Source organism: Schistocerca piceifrons, chromosome 7, assembly GCF_021461385.2.
Source record: "Schistocerca piceifrons isolate TAMUIC-IGC-003096 chromosome 7, iqSchPice1.1, whole genome shotgun sequence".
NCBI classification, from domain to species: domain Eukaryota; kingdom Metazoa; phylum Arthropoda; class Insecta; order Orthoptera; family Acrididae; genus Schistocerca; species Schistocerca piceifrons.
In genome coordinates this window covers 474,455,084-474,475,808 of record NC_060144.1, presented here as the reverse complement: position 1 = coordinate 474,475,808, position 20,725 = coordinate 474,455,084, and positions in this window count along the sequence as shown.

Genomic DNA, 20,725 nt, shown 5'->3' with positions numbered 1-20,725 from the left:
TTCAAAGGGGACATTTCAACCTGTGGAACTTTCCAGCCTTTGGATACGGATCTTTCGTCAAGCGAACGGTTGTATATGATTGTTAAGTATGGAACTATTTTATCAGCATACTCTGAAAGGAACCTAACTGGTATACGGTCTGAAGAATGAGTGAAGTGGCTGGTGGTCTTAACTGAGATATAGTAAAGGACATAGGTTTGAAGTTTCCTGCAAAACAGATTCACACTCGTCATACCCTTTGGTACAGAAAGGATTCTAAATTTACGGCAGTGTAATAATTTTACCCCAAGCTTCACACCAATATTCTTTCGTAGGCGCATTAACATATCGAATGTCTTCTTACGATTGTTTGAGCATAAAAAATGTAGGATTAACTTTCCTAAGCAAACTTTTACACCTCTGGGTATTTTATTTTGCAACGTATTCGTCAAAGGTTATAGTAATGAAGACGCTGACGCGTGTACTTGCACTCAACGGTAATAAATCATAGAATATAATATCACCGCACTTTCTTACCCTTTATCAATAATAAAACAAGAAGTTACACTGACGAAAAATCACCTTCCTCCTATTCTTCTTTACTGAATCGTTACGATACCTTCTCATTTTTCAGCCAACAGTATCTACAGAGAAACTGTCACTTTATAGATTTTTGAAATTATTCTTTTATATTAACAGATTCACAGATGTTTAGTGAACCACTTCATAACAATAATCGTTTCATCATTAAAACATTGATATCTAGGCTTCGTAGAGAGGAGTATATGCATCGTAACGTTTGCATACACTTTCTACTCTATTAATATTCGAATCTCTTTGCCTTTTGAAATATGTCCTATATGAACAAAGTTATCCTGTATTTTCTTGCCTGCACAACGTCAGTAGCATTAAAACAGTTAATACTAATGTAGGAATCCGACTCTAAGAATTCCCATTTATATCGCAGGAATCGAAGGTAAGCAATGAAAACTCTTTAAATTTAGACCTAATATTAACCGCAGTTTTTTCATCAAACCCTGTTCGTCAAACTATGTCTTATCAGCAACTTTATTTGATGTCATGAGTAACAATCCTGGCTTTATTAACAGTAACGTTCTCGTACTAATTCCTAAAATGTTATCTTCATTACTACCGTCATAAAAAAATAACTTACGCAACTTTTTAGCAACAGTGCCAAGCGTCTGATATCTCTAACGAAATTTCATTTCAGTTGATTCGTAAATGAGACATCAGTAACGAAGGTGAAATGGTTCGCCTTAGATATAATTAAACCGACGGAAAATACATTAGCGAAACCCTCCATCTCCAGAAGCGTTTAGTACTTCCTTTCAAAACTAGGAAGAAGTCGACTTACACTAGTAATCAACCGTGTTGAAACGTCTTTCTGAGGAGAGCTCGCTTCAAACGACTCCAAAAGTAAGAAAGACTGGATGACGGCAACTGATACATGTGCTCATTGTCATGAGCTACATCGAATTACTGAGATACAATAATTCGACAGCTCTAGTGTGGTGCATTGTCTTTCTGAATGTGCACGTTTCGAATGGGGAGCTGCAGGCAGAATGTGGCACTCATGAGTTACTACCAGATCCAGCATCGCTCGCGTGTGTAGGATCATAAGGAGGCGCGTTCGCTATACGAGAATTCCACAATCGTACAGCGATGGATGACAAATGGCTGATGATAATGATTACACAGGCAGGAGATAATCCTATATCGTTATCTGCTGCTGTTGCTCAACGATTCTGTGTAACTTGCTCTGCGACACTTCTTTCTATGTTACAATCCGTGCCACATGAATGACTGCGTCCATTCCGAGCTGAAGTGCGCTCTGTGTACAACGCCGGGCATCTAAGCGCCGTCAGGTTGTGACAGTGGGCTAGAATTAATGCACCGATTTGCCTTCATGTGTACTCGAAAACATTTCCAGAATCCCATAAAAGAGGCAGAACATGGCCGGCAAACATACTGAACAGTAAATCATCTGGCTTCTTCCTTTGGTTTTTGTATGTTCATCCTTCTGACTGGAGGTTTGAGGGACTTCGGCCGTTCACTTACGTAATAAAGTGGAACAACTATATCCGTCCTTACGATGTTATTTATTATTTGGGTACCAGTTTCGGTGCTTCAGTACACCATCTTCAGGCCTTAAAATGACGCTGATGGGGTTAATTCCAATCGTATACACGATTCATCAGTGGCCAACACCTAAGAACTGGTTTTCGCAGCGTACTGGTAACAGCGGTGTTGTGTCCCCAACCATGGGAGACACGAAATCGTTGTTACGGGTAGTCTGCGACAACCGGTTCATAGATGTTGAGCACTGCCGAGTCATGTAGACGACTGTCAGTTAAGACCTGAAGATGGTGTACTGAAGCACCGAAACTGGTAGCCAAATAATATATAACATCGATAACATCATAAGGACGGCGGTAAGTATTCCATTTTATTACATCTTCCTCTGGTGTTCCCTCAAAGAAAAAAAAGCAGAGAAATTTAGAATTCGCAGCTCGATGACGACGAAGGCGAGAAAAAATTCAGCCACGTCCCTTTAAAATGATTTACCTAATGGATTTCACCAAACAACGGAAAATTTAAATCTACATGGCCGATTAAAGATGTGATAGTTGCTTCTAACGAACGCAGGAAAAGTCCCTTACCCACTGCACAACCTCCCTCTATTCCTCAAAGAAAATGGGTCCCCCAGAAACTGGAAAATGCAATGTGACTTATTATTTATTTATTTATCATGTGGTGTTACAAGAACATAAAAGTATCTACAGTCAAATGGAAATGTCCAAATGTGATAATCAGTCAAGAGCACTTTGAGTGACTTGATGTAAAGTCCTCAGATCACGGCCAGATGCTCGAAATGGGCGCTCCTGAACAAGTTCATTTACTGTTTGCTTCTCTGCTTCCCAGTCGCAGTCAGCAGATGGACGGAAACCCCACTTCTTCATGGTGTAACCACATCTTCCTTAGACAGTCCTTTGCGCTTCAGCCTCGACGAGATTTGGCAATGTGACTGATGAAAATGTCAGAGTGACATCATCAGTTCATCTACGTGACGTCAAGAACATGTGAGACAAAAATGGTGAAAATGTTTATCACACCAAAGTGTATTTCGAAGCAGTATTGTTTCCATTAGGTGTGAATTCTGCTCCTACATTCTCGTAGTCCAGTTGAAATGTGCATTTCATGGAACAAATCGAGTGAGGTTACTTTCGGCCCCTTCTGTCAGAAAAGAAATCGGGTTGAGGAATTAACGATTGATGGACAGAGGTCGGATAAAATAAGGAAACAGCAAAAACACGTTACTATTCCCAATACGGTGTAGGACAATTACTGGCTTTTAAAATTGCTTTCAGTGGTCTCGGAATGGATAACTGTTGTTGTTGTTGTGGTCTTCAGTCCTGAGACTGGTTTGATGCAGCTCTCCATGCTACTCTATCCTGTGCAGGCTTCTTCATCTCCCAGTACCTTCTGCAGCCTACATCCTTCTGAATCTGCTTAATGTATTCATTTCTTGGTCTCCCTCTACGATTTTTACCCTCCACGGTGCCCTCCAGTACTAAATTGGTGATCCCTTGATGCCTCAGAACATGTCCTACCAACCGATCCCTTCTTCTAGTCAAGTTGTGCCACAAACTCCTCTTCTCCCCAAATCTATTCAATACCTCCTCATTAGTTACATGATCTACCCATCTAATCTTCAGCATTCTTCTGTAGCACCACATTTCGAAAGCTTCTATTCTCTTCTTGTCTTAACTATTTATCGTCCATGTTTCACTTAAATACATGGCTACACCCCATACAAATACTTTCAGAAACGACTTCCTGACACTTAAATCAATGGTCTGAAGAGGAATATTACACCATTCGTACAACGAAATAAGATTAGTAGCACGTTAACCGTGTGGTGCCTGAATTTGCGGCATCAGGACTGATTGAAAATGCCAAAGAAGCGACCATTAACAGCTGTCCGCTGTAGTGGACATTATGCGCCACAGGATTAAGGCAACGATGATGGAGGCGTATAGCGGTCATGCACCCATTCTTCATAGTAGTTCACAAAGACTAAATAATATTGGGATCTGGTGACTGTGGTGACCAGGAGATACGTGACAGGTCATCCTCGCCCTCACAGCACCAGCCGTGGATGATGCGAGCTGTGTGAACTGGGGCCCTGTCGTCTCGGAACACACCAACTCCACTGGGGAACAAACATTGTACTGTGGGTGAACTATCAGGTAAAATGGTCACATAACCCTTGGTAACAATGCGACCTTGCAGCGACAGTGTAATCCTAGGGCCCATGGAATACCACGATATGATTGGCCAAGTATTCGCCAAAACCCCGCCATGTTACACTCTTGTGACGTTAACTTGACCCCAAGTTGGAAACAGTGGAAACAATAACTCATCTGACAAAATGACTTTCTTCCATAGCTCCACAGTCCAGGTTTTATGGCTTTGGCAGCCCATTTTCCTGTTAGGGACATGTGCAGCACTGATAAGTGCCTATGGATGAAATGTCCCCTTTTGAAAAATTATACACGACTGTGCTTAAACTGACACACAATATTTTTTTAGCGCAACGCAATCTGACTTTCAGAAATCCCTACAAAAGAATGGCCCTGACTAACATTAACCTATACCTTTCAAAAATCACTTACCTCACAAAAATCTTCGTTACTCAAGCTACTGCAGTACAGCGAGCGCCACTACTGCCAGCTAAATAAAAGATTCAAACTACTGAAGGCACTAACTACTGATACGCATAGTTAGCAAATGAAAGATTTTGATAGAGAAGAAACAATGTATTTCCCTTAATAGTGTTCAAAGGTCATAATATATATAGCAGTTCATGACATCCAGTCTTACAAATTTCGAAACTCCGCCATTTCTCTCCCCACATCCACCACTGCTGGCGGCTCACCTCCAACTGCGCAGCGCTACGCGCTGTTAACATCCAACTGCCCAACACTACAATGGCGAATATTACAACAATGCAAACCAGCCATAGACTGCACACAGCACAGCCAGTGATTTTCATAAAGAGCGCTATGTGGCGTTACTGATAAAAAAACTAAACAGTCTACTTACATAGCCCCAATGCTCCCCACAAAAAATTTTACAAATTGTTTTGGGCAGTGGCCAGTACAGATTTGAAAAAAATTTTCATCATTACAGTAAGAAAGATATCAAATGCACACACATATTGATACAGTGTTGGTCAAAAGCTAAAATTTTCTCACAGCCTATTAAGACAGTCCTGATCATTCATCACAGTAAAATTGCAGTGTTTTTCTCAAAGTCTGAGCAGTAAAAGAAAATGCACACTGAAGTAGTGGATTTCCATGCAGTCTTGAAGAAGTAGTGTTGTCCTTCCAACGGAAAGACAGTGCTGACTCTTCACATGCAGACAGGTATTGGTCCACAACAGAGCAAATCCACAGCAGAGTCAGTCGAAATTTTGAAGAGTATTGGTAGGTAGGACATCACAGAGCAGACCCACTGTAGACCTGGTAGAGATTATGGTATTGGTGGGCCACCAGAGGTGCAGACCCACTGTAGTCCTGGTAGAGATTGTGGTATTGGTGGACCACCAGAGGTGCAGACCCATTGCAGTCCTTGTAGAAATAATGGTACTGGTGAGTCAGCAAAGGTGTAGACCCACTGTAGTCCTTGTAGAAATAATGGTATTAGTGGGTCATCAAAGATGCAGACCCACTGTAGTCCTTGTAGAGATGGCCAGCAGCCATCTGTTGTGACTATGCAGGTGCACAATCACCATTGAAGAGTCTTGCGGATAATATAGCAAGTCCATAACCACCACTTGTGCACTCACAAAGTTATTGGAATTGTCCTTAGAACCAGCAAAGTTGTTATCCAGTCCCTTGCTGAATTAGTAACACACATGCAAACACTAACTACTTCTCACATATTGTCATTACTATGACCAACAGAAATGTGTGCAGTGAAATGTAACTTAATTTGAAGAACTGGTGTCTATGCAATTACAACATAAGAATATAATTACAAAGGTACAAAATACATCATTAAAGAACATAACAGTACAGATAACATTTGTAGTAACACAGACTTTACAAAAGAATAGAAATAAACATATACATCAGTGTTACAGGAATTATGAAATAAGTAAATAAATAAAATAATGAGAATAGTTTTCGAAACATTAAATTCACACATGATAATTGAAGCAGAACAGAATTAATAATATCTAAACATCTTTACAAAGAAAATAACATATTATAAATGCAAATTATATTTGAGGATAACAGTATTCCTCATCAGAGTGAATGTAGCTGAGTATTAGAGAACTTCTACAACATAAATCTTATTAGCTAAACACATAAAGACAGGAAGAACACAAATACCAAATACACAAGGGTACACAAACACATAGCAGAATAACACAGGGGGAAAAACAGGGATTGTTTTCAGTGCAACATTTGGTACTGCAGTATTTTGCAAACAAAACTTTCTTTACTTCTCGGAGATCTCTCTTCGTTCTTCATTATTTCCAAAAGTCCTATCTATACCTGCTCTCTGTACTTTTCTCGTATAGCCTCTCAGTGCATTTCTTCAAATTCATCGCAACACATTCTCTTATAGGCTACCCCCTCTCAAGCTAACTTAAATCTACTGAGCTCAGATGCTAAACTAAGGGACGAGACAATGCAGCAGCACAAAACAATTAACACAAACAGCAATGACAAAAAACTGCAGAGTGCAAAGCAAGCAGCAGTAAATCTAAATTAACAGATAAAATGCAAAATTAAAAATAATATGAGCCAATGTGCAGCAACAAGAAAAATAAATCAGTAGTAAAACTGGCTTAACAGAGTAATACAAAGTGAAATTTAGTAGCACTATGCCTGGCAAACAGCAGCAGCAAATGCAATAACTTATACCTAAACATGACAAAGCTCAAGCAGAAAAAATATTACACTAAAGACAACAATGCAGATAAGGGAAATATATATTCACATCTTAATGTCTATGTAATTAAAGTGGTGCACCACAAGAAGTTATTCTACCAAAAAAATTACCAAGTAGTTGAAAAGAAAATTCTGTATGCAATTCCTGTGAAGGGAAATGTCTTTTTATGCTCCTTCGTTTTTTTGAATAGATCATAAAATTATTTACTGGATCTGTAGGCATAAAATATTTATATTAGTACATCTATTAAATTTTATTTTAACCAATGCTGCTGCAGCTAGAAACTTGATATTAAAAAAAATGAGTAAATAAATACATAAAGCAAGCCATATGGCATTTCTCTCAACTAGCAAGACAATAGCCATGAAATGTTTCTCATTGTTTCATTAGGCATTTTAGTAAATATCATAAATTAGGATCTCCACAGTATAATCATATGTTTTCAAGTTTGAGCGGGTCGTATTTGCGATGCTTTCTACAAAGGAATGTCAATAGCGAGGGTAATGGAATTTTTTTTTTTTTTTTTTACCTGTGCCTCTGAAAGGCACACACTAATGGCTTTTTCTCCAGGCGACTGGCACACCTGGGCGCCACCTGGGTCACATAGCTTCCTTACCGAAATATTTACGACAGCAGTTTGCGCTACAGTGACAGTCTCATATACAAAATTTCACAGGTCGAGAATTTGCGTTGCAAATGTGTAGAAACAAAATCCTATGAATATAACAGTGTTCAAAAGTTTTTGTCGGCATTGTGATACATTCATGCATTTACACACATTTCATAACTCTTAAAGTACGATTCTTGGTTTCCAACATCCTTTTTCACAAGTCAGAGTCCCTAACCACTACTCATTATTCATATACTTATTCGTCGACACTTCTTCAATATTTCATCAAAATAAATACGTAGCATAATCAAATTCCTCATTTATGGTAGCATCATCTTATTGATCATAAACATACTTCAACAGCATAATACACATTGTCATCGTAATAATATCATAACATCTCAGTCAAATCTCAAAAACGTCGTAGCTTACTCCAACAATTTCAAAACCTAAAAAAATTCTCTGCTCATTTCAATAGTGTCGTCTACCTCAAACGTACTTTAAAAATCATGATCCCATACCAAATACATCATTCAAAGCCCTCATAGTGTCACAATGGTTCCAAAACATATGAAGGGTTCACACATTACAAACAAAATACAATTTCATAAGTGTGAAGTTATCTAGCTGTGTAATTGCGTAAATATCTGTCAATGACGTAGAAAAAAAATGTTTGTCTCTCACAGTTAAATGATCAGATAGCTGTGTAATTCTGTCTTAGAGAAATATGGTACCGATGTGTAAAGTTGTATAAGCAAATACCATATTAGCTAGGGCTCCTTGTGCTTGCCAAACACATGGTACACAAAGTAGGTGTGTACCCCCTGAGGATTAATGTAATTATACCCTCAGGTGTTACAGATTACAGCAATGGAATGAAATGTATCACGGAAAACTTTGTTTGTAATTCAAAAATCTTGAAAAATAAATGGTTTACGTACAAAATTAATCACTCAAATGCGTGTCCTGTAGCCCTAATGTGCGTCTTCCTGTAAGATAATTCTGTGGAACTGTCGTAGTTATCGTCCTCTGTAAGCAAAGTTCTGCTGAAGTCAATGCACTTACCTCATCATAAACGAAAGTGAAATGCTTTGCGTAAAGATAGCGTAGTTATTATGTTCCTTACCATGATCAAGAAAGCACTATAATGTAACGTATTGTTGTGCTATGAAAAAGGCTGTCTCATTGTAGCTATACCACAAAAGTTACTACTAAAACAAGTTTTACTTTCCAGAATAATACAGAAAAACTGAGCAGATATAAAACAGATACAGCGCAAAAGTAACATTGTAAAATGTCACTCATTAGTAGCGTTGTGATAAAATCGTGTAGCTGTCACATAAACTAACCTCTGTGTCATCTGGTATCTCACAGAAAGTACTTTAAATCCAGAATGTATTTTCAAGTAAACCAAAATGTTGCATTAAAATCTCATTAGCAGTACTGGTAAATGTTCTAAGTATGTGAGCCTTATAGTCATTACGTAATCGTGCAACTAACAAGCAAGAATGTACACACACAATAACACTGCGTCGTCTGTTCACAATAACAATGCATTAGTAATTTCTGTTTAAATAAGTTCTCTTGGTTCTTGACTGGATATTTAACTTCAAACATTGTTGCATGTTAACAAATTCTAAGTCTGACAAAGCATACTAACAATGTAAAGTGAAAAGTTATATGGCCAAGACAAAGTTAAAAAGCAGATTATCTTTCAATAAATGGTTTTACATGTGAAATGTGGTGTAAACCTTTACTCTTCCTAGTACGCAGAGTTTCAACTTCAACGCAATTATCATGTGGCATACATCGGATTCTGTAAGGTCCATTGTAAACTAGAAAGAATTTGTGACTCAAGTGTTTCTTCTTATGTGACAATGAATGAGCTTTAATGAGAACTTTCTGGCCAATATATAATTTCTCTGCATTTGCTTTACCGTGTAGTTTTCTCCTTTTGTCTGCTGCAGATTTTATATTTATAATAGCCAAATCAGTTATGTCTTTGTGTCGAAGTTTACGCCTATTCGGGAAAGGTACAAGCTCTCTGATTCTGTTCAGTGACTCTTCATTCTTCAGTACAAGAGTAGGTGGTAAAGCAGTGGAGTCATGAGGCATTTCATTCAGCATGTTTTGAAATAAGTGTAAATATCTGTCCCAATGCTGATGCTTTCTGTGACAATAAAGTCTGCAAAGCTTATTGATTTCTTTCATAATCCGTTCGGAGGGGTTACAATGTGGTGAGTACAATGAAATAAAAAACAGGTTTGATTTTATGATTCCGAAGCATGCGTGATCAAACAGCAGATCTGAATTGCGGTCCGTTATCTGAAATGACTTTACTAATGTGTCCAACTTCATGTAAGAAATTTTTAACAAAGGCGTTGGATACAGACCGTCCAGTGGCTTTACGTAACGGTGTGAAAGAAACAAATTTTGAAGTAAGTTCAACAACGACTAGAACGTACGAAAATCCATTAGATGTTCTGACAAGCGGTCCCAAGAGATCAACAGCAGCAAATTCTTTTAATTTAGAAGGAATGATAGGAAACAACGGAGCACGATGTGAGACAGTAGATGGTTTCGCCTTTTGACAAAGTTTACAAATAGACAAGACTCTTCGAATTCTCTTTTCCATATTGTTAAAATAACAAGTCGTTCGAAGAATATGATAACATTTTCGTGGGCCAAAATGTGCATAGCTGAAATGAATGTACCAAATGAGCTTATTAACAAAATCGTCAGGAATGCAAAGTACCCATACCTTGCCATCAACAGTGCAGTGTTTGAACAGTATGTTGTTTCTAACCAGATAATAATGCCGAATCTGTGTGTGTGTCTTTTCATGCCATTTACTCTTGATGTCTTTCCAAATCGGATCTTTATGTTGTTCATGAGCAATGTCCTTTAAAGATGTGGTGATGAAGTTTTCAAAGGCGACTTTCTGAACGTAAAGAATACTGAAATTTTTCTCGAGGTTGCCTTCTGTGTTACTTTTCTCAAGCCCAGCCGGTGTGCGTGACAGTGCGTCCGCAACAATGTTCTCCTTCCCGGGAATGTAGACTATTGTGAAGTGGAATTCTTGCAGAAACAATGCCCAACGTTTTAACATGCCATGATTTAACTTTGAAGACATAAGAAATTGTAATGCACAATGATCACTGTATACTTTTACGGGCTTACCAGAAAGAAAGAAACGGAACTTGTTAAATGCCCAAATGATAGCTAAAGCTTCTAATTCAGTAACGGAATAATTTTTTTCAGATTTTGTTAGCACTCAGCTAGCAAAAGCATTGGTTTTCTGAACGGTAGTGTTATTTTCTATGGCTTCTTGAAATAAATGGGCACCAAGACCGACTTTAGAAGAATCTGTGCTAAGGCAGAAATCTTGTGACAGATCTGGATGAGCTAGTATTGTCACGTTAAGTAGGGATTCTTTCAAAGAATTGAATTCCAACTGTGCTTGTTCGTCCCAGTTCCAAATAGTATTTTTTCTAGTGAGAGAACAAAGTTTTGGTGTAACAAGAATTTACATATTCAGAAAACGACGGTAAAAGTTTACGAGACCTAGAAAACTGCGGACTTGTGTTTTTGTGGATGGAACTGGAATGGCTCTGATTGCTTCTAACTTTTCAGGATCCGGCTGAATGCCTTCGGAAGAAATAATATGTCCCAAAAACCTCACCTTTGACCTACCGAATTCAGACTTTTCCAAGTTAACTGTAATTCCAGATTCTGCAAAAATACGTAACAAACTGTTGAGGATGCGATTATGTTGTTCCCATGAAGCTTCTGCTATTAGAATATCGTCCACATATAAGGTGATGTAACGTTTTAAGAACTCAGGTAATATGGAATTTAGCCCGCGAATGAATGCTGCCGAAGAAATGTTCAAACCAAAAGGAAGTTTCCGAAACTGATAACAAACGCCGAAACAAAGGAAATCTGTGTATTTTCTACATTCTGGATTAAGTTCAATCTGATAAAAGCTGGATCAGAGATCAATGGAAGACAACACTTTTACACCATTAAAATTTTGAAGAAGTTCTTTCAACGTTTGCGGCCTGTCTGTTTCAGGAATAATGATAGTATTGATTTGTCTCGAATCTAAGACAATCCTGATCGATCCGTTTTTCTTCTCAACAACGTGTAATGGATTGTTGTATGAGCTTACTGCAGGCTCAATAATGCCCTCGTCAAGCATAGATTGTATTTCTGTTCTAACACGGTCCCTATAATGTGCTGGATTTACATATGGTCTAACACAAAATTTAGTATGCTCACGAACACGAAATTGGTATTGAAATCCCTTGATTGTTCCTGTTTTGTGAGTAAAAACTGTGGAATGCGCTTGTAAAATCTCAAAAAGGTCCTGCCTATCAGTGTCATTACAATTCTCAATTGTTTGAATTTTATTCTGAATTAACTCATTAGTTTCAAATATGCCGTCGATATCATCCCTGTCAGTACTTGCAGAGTGATTGTTAGTGTCTAGTTCCGTAGAAAATTCCGAACTGTTGTCTAACAGAAGGTAAAGCTGATTAATTTCCTCGTCATGGTTTGAGAGCCAACCCTCAAATTTCAAAGCTATTGACATACCTTCTCTCTCAAACTTATTTCAGCATCGTGAAAGTTTAAGATTGCTTTGTATTCATTCAAAAAGTCTACTCCCAGTATAATTTCCGTCGACAATAATGGAACAATAAGAAAGCTCATAGAGAAGCTGTGGCTTTGACAAAAGAATTCTAAGTTGGTTTGTTGGCGTACATCTACACTTTTTCCAATGATTGCACCTTGTAATTTAATCTTACGTAACGGAAGTGTGGGGCAATCGTTCGATTTGTTGCATTTGCTAAAAGCTGTTTCACTAATTACTGAGATGGGACTGCCAGAGTCAAGTACTGCCGTAAATTTTACGTCATTTACAGTAATGTGAATCACAGGATATGCAATGTCGTTATGTTTTACGTCGTGTTCCTGGAGTAAGATGTCCCTAATGTCTTCCATTTTTACGTAATTACTAGCTATGGCAGCTGCGTCGTCAGTTTCATAAGCACGTTTTGTGGCTGCCAGCGGTATGAGTCATTGCCTATTGTGTCTTTGTTGGCGCGCGTCGTTATTGGGATTTGGAGACCTAACTTCTACAAATTCACCTTGTCGAGAGGGCCCTGCTCTGTTTGAATCCCGACAGTTCTGATGCAATTCAGGTCTGTCGTTACGATCATATCGTCTGTCGTCATGTTAGTAGATTCCATAGTTTCTTTCTTGTCAGTCACGTGGTGGAGGATTGCTCCCTGAATCGTAAATGCGCGTTGGACCGTTGCATCTAAAGTTATTCTGTCTCCCTTGATAATAATTATTTTGGTTCCCATATTGTCTGTTTCTCTGATTGTCTCAGTGATAGTCATTACCGCGGAGAGGTGATCTTTCCCTGTAATTATTACTACTCTGCCAACGGTTGTCATACGGGTGGTGGCTGTTTTGGTCACGATTTGTGTTGTGAGAATAGCCTTGTCGTGTCCAGTTATTATTTCTTTCATCGCGGAATTGCGACGGATGTGACGTGTAATTGTTGTGTTCCTGTTTTCGCGTTCCGCGATTGTCAGCGTCAATTTCTAATTCTTGTAAGAATCCCTGAAAAGCTTCAATGTCGTCTTTGCAACTTCCTGCCAAAATAATATGTCGTAAATGTTCAGGCAATTTGATTAATCAATGAGAGAATTGATGAAGCCATGCTTGTGGATGAATGTCGTTGTCAGAATTCTTAAATGTTTTGAATTTACGTGTAGCAATGAACAGCTTATAGTCAAAATCATCGTGTCGGCGAGTCGCACATCGCTCATTGTTACTTCGTTTCGGCGGTTCCATCTCAAAATCAAATGCGCCTTGCCAGTTCCTTTCATAATTTCCGAAGTGTCCTGTGTTATTATTTTGTGGTTGTTCCGTATTGCTAAGTCCCTCTTCCCGTGTTGGAGCGCGAGTGTCCTCTGAAATATGTAATTTTTGTAATACTTGTGCCAACTGATCTTGCACTTCCCGGATTTCTCTTTTGTGTTGCGTATTAATTTGATTTTGATTTTGTTTGAATTTCTTAATTTGTTCATACTCTTCTGTGTGAGTGATGGCTACAGGTCTTGCGTCATTCAGGTCATCATCTACCTTTGTAGATAAGTTAGTGAACTGATCTGAAAGTTCGGCTACTTTATCCGTTAGTGAAATTATTTCCTCTGTGTGTTTTTCTGAACCAAGTTTCAGAGTGTCCATTTGTATTGAAATCGTATCTACTGTGTCCTTTAAGTTTTCCTGAGTTTTTGCAAGTTGCGTAACCGAATCGGTAGATGCAACTGAGTCAATTTTAGCTTGCAAGGTGTCGTGATTTTCATGAACAATAGTTTGCAGTTCTTTTATGGCTGCTTCGTGATTCTGTAATGCATTTTCATGACGCGAAAAAATAGGTTGTAAATGCTCACAAATTTGTGTTTTTACGTCATTACAGACTTTTTGACATTTCGATTCAATGTCATGTAACTCAGTAGTTAAATCTTCACGTGTTTGTTCAAGTGTGGTGTCTAACTTCCGAAGATTTTGTTCCATTGTGTCTAACTGTTGCTTTGTTTGTCTCTGGTATTGTTCCATTGTGTCTAACTTTTGAAAATTTTGTTCCATTGCGTCTAAATTTTGAAGCTTTTGCTGTGTTTGTCTCTGATTTTGTTCCAATGTGTCTAACTTTTGAAGCTTTTGTCTCATTTGTTGCATTAATTGTAATAACAATGTACTGGTGTCTGAAACATGTTCCTCAGTGCTTTTCGGCAGTGAATTTGCATCGGCAACATTCACATTTTGACAAGCGGAAAATGTGTCTTGACTCATTTGAGAAAACGGTGAGAACCCAAAACCTGAGTCTACAGTTTTTGCAATATTGTGATCTGTCATTCCCGATTCCTGAGGCGAGCTGTTGCCGACCGATCGATCGATGATACTTCCCTGTTCACTACCTGTTTCACTGTCTACACCATTATTTGACGCCCGCTCCATTTCCCTATGCACAGTTACCAAATTACTACTTTGAATATTAGTTAATTCATTACATGGTGGCGCTAACACACTGCTTTCGTCTTCACTGTCATTTCTCAGTTTACTTTGGAGCTTAGTATTACGTTTTTCACACGCCATTATTGTTACAATATTTCACACGACAATACAGAAAAACACAACTTGAAGAGCAAAAATTAGAGAACACATTTACATAGCACTGAAAATAATATCTAATTAATTGCAAGCGCAGCTGGAAATAATTGGTGCAAATTTACATGCGTGCCACACCTGTTTTACTTACAACAATGAAAGACTGCAACTACAAAGGAGATTCTCTCTACAATTACGCGCTAGCAATAAACAAAATCTACACTAATTACACAAACTACAAGAAAAAAGATCAGAAGATTCCAGTGAGGTATCCTCGGCTAAGGGTCGACATATGAAACGTCCCCTTTTGAAAAATTATACATGACTGTGCTTAAACCGACACACAATATTTTTTTAGCGCAACGCAATCTGACTTTCAGAAATCCCTACAAAAGAATGGCCCTGACTAACATTAACCTATACCTTTCACAAATCACTTACCTCACAAAAGTCTTCGTTACTCAAGCTACTGCAATACAGCGAGCGCCACTACTGCCAGTTAAATAAAAGATTCAAACTTCTGAAGGCACTAACTACTGATAGGCATAGTTAGCAAATGAAATATTTAGTAGAGAAGAAACAATGTATTTACCTTAATAGTGTTCAAAGGTCATAATATATGTAGCAGTTCATGACATTCAGTCTTACAAATTTCGAAACTCCGCCATTTCTCTCCCCACATCCACCACTGCTGGCGGCTCACCTCCAACTGCGCAGCGCTACGCGCTGTTAACATCCAACTGCCCAACACTACAATGGCGAATATTACAACAATGCAAACCAGCCGCAGACTGCACACAGCAAAGCCAGTGATTTTCATAAAGAGCGCTACGTGGCGTTACCAATAAAAAAACTAAACAGTCTACTTACAGTTATAGCTCGCCCTGCAATTCCTTGCTTTTGGAGTTCCCTTCGTATTATTTTGGTGCTGACAGGGTTCGCACGTGCCACATTTAGTTTTGCAGACTTTTGCAGCTGTCGTCCTCTTATTTTTCGTCGCAGTCCTCTTCAATGACTGTCCCTCAACACACTCTTCCACCCAAGTTGTGAATTAGCGGATTATGATTTTTCTCTTTCCCTGTATGCGGTCTAAATCTTCGATACGTTGCCTCTTCAAACACCAAATATTTCGACTCTCTCGAAATCAGAAGTCCCCATCACACTAGTAGGAACAATTTTCCCACGTCCGATTTCTCTTGCTGCTGATATAGTGCACTCACAACTACACAGAGCGCTGTTCTGACCTCTACGGACACTTCTATAAGTGTTGAGGGCATTAGACAGCAATCGTTTTATTTTATTTATTTTTTCTTTTGGCTCGCAAGCAGTTTAAAATTACAGGTATATAACATTATTAATACTATATATAACAGGAAAATACAAAACTACATATAAAACTAACTAAATGTCAATATCTAGGTTCCTAATCCATATAAGAGCTGTCATCCATCTCTGGTCTGGTTCAGAGCCCGACAGTCACAAAACGGAGACTGTGTAGCACTCCATTTGTAAAGAAAGTCTGCGCATCGCACATGACCAGTGCGAGCTCTGTTCAATTTGACCCACAGTTTCTTGTCGAGTTCTGTGCCAGCAGTATCGCAGTTATACTTTCGGAACCACTCACGCTCTTCAGGATATTCAGTAAGTTGACAGCTCTGGTCCCACAGGTCTCTCACCCCGGTATTACTGGCATCTAGTTGGCTTGGCTCTGAACACTATGCGACTTAACTTCTGAGGTCATCAGTCACCTAGAATTTAGAACTAATTAAACCTAACTAACCTAAGGACATCACACACATCCATGCCCGAGGCAGGATTCGAACCTTCGACCGCAGCGGTCACGCGGTTCCAGACTGAAGCGCCTTTAACCGCACGGCCACACCTGCCGGCTGGCATCTAGTTGTTCTGCTTGCTTCTCGCTTCCCACGCCCGGGTTCCCGGATTCGATTCCCGGCGGGGTTAGGGATTTTCTCTGCCTCGTGATGGCTGGGTGTTGTGTGATGTCCTTAGGTTAGTTAGGTTTAAGTAGTTCTAAGTTCTAGGGGACTGATGACCATAGATGTTAAGTCCCATAGTGCTCAGAGCCATTTTTTTTCTGCTTGCCGTAATGGTGGGATTCTTGAACGGAATCTGTTTCGTCGTAAGCTTGATATGTGTTCATGTATGGGTAATTCGAGGTTCTCCTGTAGTTTGCGGTATTCCCTAAGGCAAGCAATGTCTCGCTTCCGCGGAATGCGGATGGATAGATGTTGGTCAGCAGAGGAAGCCAATAAATCGGTCTTGGTCGGACTTTCCCAGTTATTAAACGCGTAGTGTGGTACAATTGGACGTCGATGAACTTGGCGTGGCAGCTGTTTAGCCACACCGAGGCACAATACTCAGTTGCTGAGAAGACTAGCGCAATGGATGATGTGCGCAAGGTATCTTCTGAGGCTGCCCATGTCGTTCCGCACAATTTTTGTAATTTATGTATAATATTCATACGAGTCAATAAAATTCTTCTGGGTTTGGGGCCGCATTGTCAATTATAAAATTCCGTCGTTTCGGCGGCTATTACAAGACGCCTTCCTCAGGGTGTATTGCAGTTTTATAATGCGGCCCCAAACCCAGAAGAATTTTTTTGTCTATGACAAAAGCCGAGGAAGGCTACGTTTACAATGTTGTTACGAGTTTTTGTCTTGGCAGCAGTATTTTCAAGACGTTTTCTATATGAAAGGGTCCGGTCAAGGGACTCAGGGTACTTGTTATAGCAAAGAGTGTTTCCATTAAGTCTCACTCTGCGTTCCGCGTTAGCTTGTTTGTTTGTCAGATGTAATGTACATACTTCAGTTTTACTTGCACTGGTTTTAAGCCGCCAATTTGTATAATAGGCGCTCATAATGGCTAGATCTTCTGTGAAAATTGTCTCCACTCGTCCAACATCCTTGGTTCTACAAGCAAGAGCAAGAACGAATGGGCAGCCACACCAAATATTGGATTTCCTGGCTACAAACATGCAGACAATTAAAATAGCTTTAAAAAATGGATCTTTTCAGGACCAACTGATTAAAAAGACTTGGCCATTCAATCCGAGTATGCCATTTAAACATACAAGGCCTTAGCTGGGCTAAAAGCGAGCACTTATCTAAACTCTTTGTAGACAGTGATATTGACGTAGTTCCATTCCAGAAAACACGTGCTCCAACTACGGAAGACCTGCGTAAAAGAGGTAGGGTTCAAAGCTATGATCTTACGGGTGCTACACATCACAGTGTGTATGGTGTTGCCACCTACGTAAGGAAAAATATCGAGCATGTTCGTCTCATTTCGACAAATACAGAAAATGAGATCCAGTATGTCTCTACACCAGTGAAGAAGACCATTGTAAATAATATTTACAATTCACCAAATGAGCTGTGGCCAATGGTTGTTTTGCCAATTACGGCCCACCCATCGATTTGTGCGGGAGATTTTAATAGTCACCACTGTCATTGGAACTATGCACGGGAATCGTTAATAGTGGAATACTACAGCGTTACACCTGTAAGTCAGAGGTGTAATGAAAATTGGGAATTAAAGGCCAAAGTAGATCGCAGGAGGTTCACGTAGGCTGCAAACGAGAAACGGATGACTGAAGATTACCAGACGAGATGACTAAAGTGCAACGAATTATGTGCCCGCCTTTTACAAATAAATTACAAAAGGAAAGGTAAGAATTATAACTAGAATTAGAACTTAGAAGCGTCCAGTAATTCAGATACGATAAAGGGGTGACTGAAGTATACCAACTAAAATAAAGGAGCTAAGCACGAATGAGGACTGAAGGCTGTCAAGATTAAGGATGCAATCGAAGGCTATTATGCGAAGAACCACTGTAACGTAATGTGGTGTGGACTGTATTTGTGAAGGATTAAGCTGCAGTCGGACTGACTGTAACAGACTTATGGGAAACGGTGATGATGACGCTTGAAAGATAATTGAAGTTTGTAAAAGAGGATCGATTGGCGCCACCGAATCCACGGATTACGGACGTGTTGCAAAGCAAACGACAATACGCCAGGTGTCCGGATCCCTGGACAATGCATCCGCACTGTGGCACCGCGGATTTGCATTTTACACGGTCACCTCTGGCGATCGCCAAGCGCAGCGCAGCGCCGCCATATGAATATTATTACGTCCTTCATATTATTCAAGGCGCGTTCGTCCCCGGCCAACCGGTCCTCGAGTTGTTATTTCACACACATACACACACACACACACACACGCTCACTCACGCACGCATACAAAAAATACAGAAAAAGTGAAGCGGGCAGGAGGATTACTAAAGTTTTTATATATATCTCAACACGGACAATCTGTTGAGGCTAAGATATGGACAATGAGCCGTGGCGCGCCGCAGGTACAGGGGATTATTTCTCTCTTTCGCCATTTTTGTTTTCCGCCGTCCGCGGCCGGCCGAGCAGGTCCTAACTGCACAATAGCTGTCCGGCCGGTCTTGATTAATTAACCCGGCCGCTGCCCCCCGCCTCCCCTTCACCAGGCAACTCCTCCACAGCGATTAGCGTTGCGTTGCTCAGCCGTTGCTCGCCCGCTGGTCTTCCCACAAATCCGCGGATAACTTAACGTCCGCGTTTCCGTGAGTAACCGTCATATATACAGCTGGTGACGTCATAGACGGCTCCAGCATCGCAGGGCCTTCTGCGAAGAACAATGTGCGTCATGTCGAATTCACTGGACGGAGGTTCTTGCGCGACCTGTGCGCAAACTGGTCTCGGGATTTATCTGTTTTCTAGACAGTAATCTTATTTCGCATCTGTAAAACTTCATGTAGGTACGTAAAAAATACCGAGTCGTGTAATACTTCGGAAATCATGTTCAGTAGGAGGTCGCTACATAAAATGAATGGGAATATTGAGAAACCACATAGTCAAAAAATTTAAACTTTTCATGAGTCACAACAAACATTGCAATTCTTAAAATTAGGCTCAGATTCCTGTTTTCTAATTTTTCGTTAAAATGTATGTAGAAAGAAGACTGCCGATGCAGTGTAGACGACCGCAGTACAGTTTCTTGACGGTAAGATAAAATTCATGTTGTAAACATATTTTGTAGTAAATAAGCATAAATCGTTGCTTAACTCATATTTTACTGCTAATATAAACGAAAATAAACCCAATTATGACTATTTTCCATCCTGCTTGGAATTATACACCACACATGGTTCATTCCTTGACGCATGTTGACCAATAGTATACGTCAATATAAAAGTTCTGGACGATTTCTTCCTTTGGAAGGACTTGGAGAAATCACCAAGGTCGTCCATTCTCTTGTCATTTACAGGTTCATATCGACTATGCTCTCTGTTTAAAACATTGCAGACAAAATAAACTTCTGAGAAAGCTCATATCTTTTGTAAATGTGGAGGTTTCTCTTCGATTTAGTTGATACAATGGCTGTATAACGACACAGAAAATGCCAGAACATATGCTTAAAGTCCAAAATCATAGGTAACTCAGTATTGTCAAAAAATGGACATGTATGGTTTCTCAATATTTCCATTCAAATATTCGTTGACCTCATTACCACTGGGTCCTAAGTTTACTGTCCGAATTTTTTCGAAAAAGATGTTCCTGAATTGAATGTGTTTTAGGAAATATTTAATGACGAACCACTGCCCTCGCTGTTCCTGACAGTCAAAAGCTTTCACTTGCTCAATATTACTTCTAAGAGCACAATTTCCTATGCCAAACTTGTATTTCGTCTCCTCTATCAGCTCCTCCAATTCGTTCTCAGTCTTTGGAATCGCCCAGTACTGTGAGATACACTCTAGACAAACTTTGTACATTTAAAATTAGCAAACATTTAGTGTAATAAGGGCAGGAGTAGATTATTTAGGAGGTATAGAAAGTGCATCATCGCATATTTACAAAACAATGCTGTTCTACAGCTACATCCATACTCTGCAAGCCACCGTATGCTGCCTGGGAG